This window comes from Octopus sinensis, linkage group LG18 (genome assembly GCF_006345805.1).
Source record: "Octopus sinensis linkage group LG18, ASM634580v1, whole genome shotgun sequence".
Classification (NCBI taxonomy): Eukaryota; Metazoa; Mollusca; class Cephalopoda; order Octopoda; family Octopodidae; genus Octopus; species Octopus sinensis.
Window position 1 is genome coordinate 35,168,843 of NC_043014.1, and position 2,500 is coordinate 35,171,342.

The 2,500-nt window shown below is 34.8% G+C and overlaps 1 protein-coding gene across 1 annotated transcript in view; it reads left to right on the forward strand.

Annotated features, from left to right (window-relative positions):
- Positions 1 to 2,500, forward strand: part of LOC115221781 (high affinity copper uptake protein 1) — a 61,490-nt gene that overhangs the window by 49,910 nt on the left and 9,080 nt on the right. The window lies entirely within an intron of this gene.

Here is a 2,500-nt window from a genome sequence, read left to right on the forward strand (position 1 = left end):
GAATTAGGTTGATCATTGTGGCAGATTTGGGGTATTGTATGTTGTTTCCGGCTGTTACATTGTTATGTTTTGATGTCAAGTATGAAATGAGCGGATGTGGACAATTTAAGAATGTGTACTATACAGTGTGGCCAATTTAGGAGTGTGGACTATTAACTAAATAATATTTGGGTTGGAACTGAGGAATGTGGCAGAATTGTTGGGGGTTTGGAAGTAGAGTGGGGGATGGGGAAACAGCTGGATCATCTAGTTTGAGATTGCAGTTCGACTGGTAGAGGATTGTTTTTAAAATTTGAAAGGCTTTATGTGTTAGGAGAGAATGCCAAGGTCAATATTTTTTTAGCTCTTTCTTCTTTGAAGCAGAGATCACACCTGGTGACTTGTTTTAGCAACTGCGCTCCAGTTAAAGAGTGGATTCGCCACTCCGCGGTCCTTTAGACTCTATACAAATTTTTCTATCTCTGAGTGAAACTATAGCGGCTGTCGTTGTTTGTTCAAGTGTGTGTTATTAAATGGAAAACAGTTAGTATGAATCACCATAAGACATTTTTGTGTATAAATATATTGTTTATTCTGTGTTCCCTTTTTGTGGTGGAAGCATGTAGTATGATACAAAAATGTGTGTTTACATACAAAGAAAGTTTTGATTTTTGCTTTTGCACTGAAAGAAGTAACATATAATATTTGTATTACAGTATGTATGCATGTGTGCAATGAGAACAGTCATTTTGAGAATGTGTGTGTGATAAAATATCTTCGTTTACGAACCATGTATCTCGTGTCGAGGTGAATAAACATGTGATTCGTACGTGAGAGATTGCGCTAGGAGGTGATGAGAAGACATACGTCTTTGACCGAAACCTGGCAGGAAATGGGGTCGTATCTACAGTGTAGAAACGAGGCTAGGGTCTCAGAACGAAGTTAGTGTATCAAAGCGAGGCTAGACACCTGCTGTGCAGGTCGACTCACATATTACTATGGAATATGTAGCTCTGTTACAAAGACATATGTTGCGTGAATCCTTCCTTAAAATCTATATTGAGTCCATTATGGGATTTTATTGCATCATCTGCATCAGGGATGTCGGCTCTGCATATTAGTTACTTCTCAAACCATTTTTTAATTCAAAGCACAGTGATTGAAGGATCTGAAGCTGCATGAATGTTTTGAAAGCGGTGTTTACTGAAGTTAATATTCTTGGTTGTGACTGAAGGTTTGTGAACCTGTGTTAAGAAAACAGCTGTAACTTACTACAGTAGTGTTTCTTCTGAATATTTTGTGATATCTATGTGTTCGTGAAAAGAGTGCCGGAATATATGAGAAAATTCCTGCAATGTTTGTAGCTGTGTTCAAACTTTATGGTGGATTGAACCACAAGATCTTTTTACCTCAACATCTAGCTCTAGTTAGGGTGGACTCATTCTAGTGATAGATTCGTTGAAATTGGACCTCGCTTGTGCATTGTTTAGTGCGGGTGGCTTAATTAATGGAAGGTGCCTTCATCTCATGACAAACTGGAAATGTGTCTATGTTTCTTGTGATCTTTTTGATAATTGATTGTGGGTTGTCTGAGCCTTTTCCTTTTTATATATAGGTAGTTTCTTTATTTGGTTTATGGAGGAGACCCGGCATGGTAATATCTAAGTAATTTACTGTTTTAAAATTAATGTTGACAGATAGATTTATTTATATAAATATTTTTTCCTAACGGTATCTATAACGTTCCCATTTTTGTTTATGTATCATCTTGCTCAATCGTCCAAGAAGAATTAATTCTTAACACCTAATTATCTATCAATTGTAACCGCTTACTGACCGCATTATACAGATATTTTATGGTAATATCAAACATACACTGATCGAGTGGAAAACAAGAGTGGCCATATACTGCATGCACATAATACAAACAGCAATAAGAGAAATATGCGTACAAATGCATGGAGTATAGATATTCCGGTATTATAATATAAAGGTACTTAATTTTTGTAGCAAATACAAACCCTAAGACAAACAGTAGTTCAGTTTTTGATATATATATATATATATATATATATATATATATATATATATATATATACACACACACTTAAATAATAAGGGCGAAAATTGAATATTAATTTGATTAATATCAATTTAAAACCAGTGGCCTAGCACATTGAAAAATTTGAAGATTCAGAAAAATTATATTATATATATATATAAGAGGGATGACCACTAAATAGACATCCATTATGCTAGAAGTAGACTCCATATGCTCTGACTACTAAGAAAAGATTATTCTCAAGAAAATTCAGCAAACGCCAGAACATAAGTGAGCAAGACAGATGAAAACATACAAAGTATAAAGATAAATCACAAACCCGTTTTCATTGTTACCACTTACGTAATACTTACGTAAATGTTCACAATTCGTCAGTGTGATCGTCATAGCAAAATATAATTTGAAGAACTATACACGGGACGACCGTATGATAACCGGTTAGAGAACATTTTTCAATAT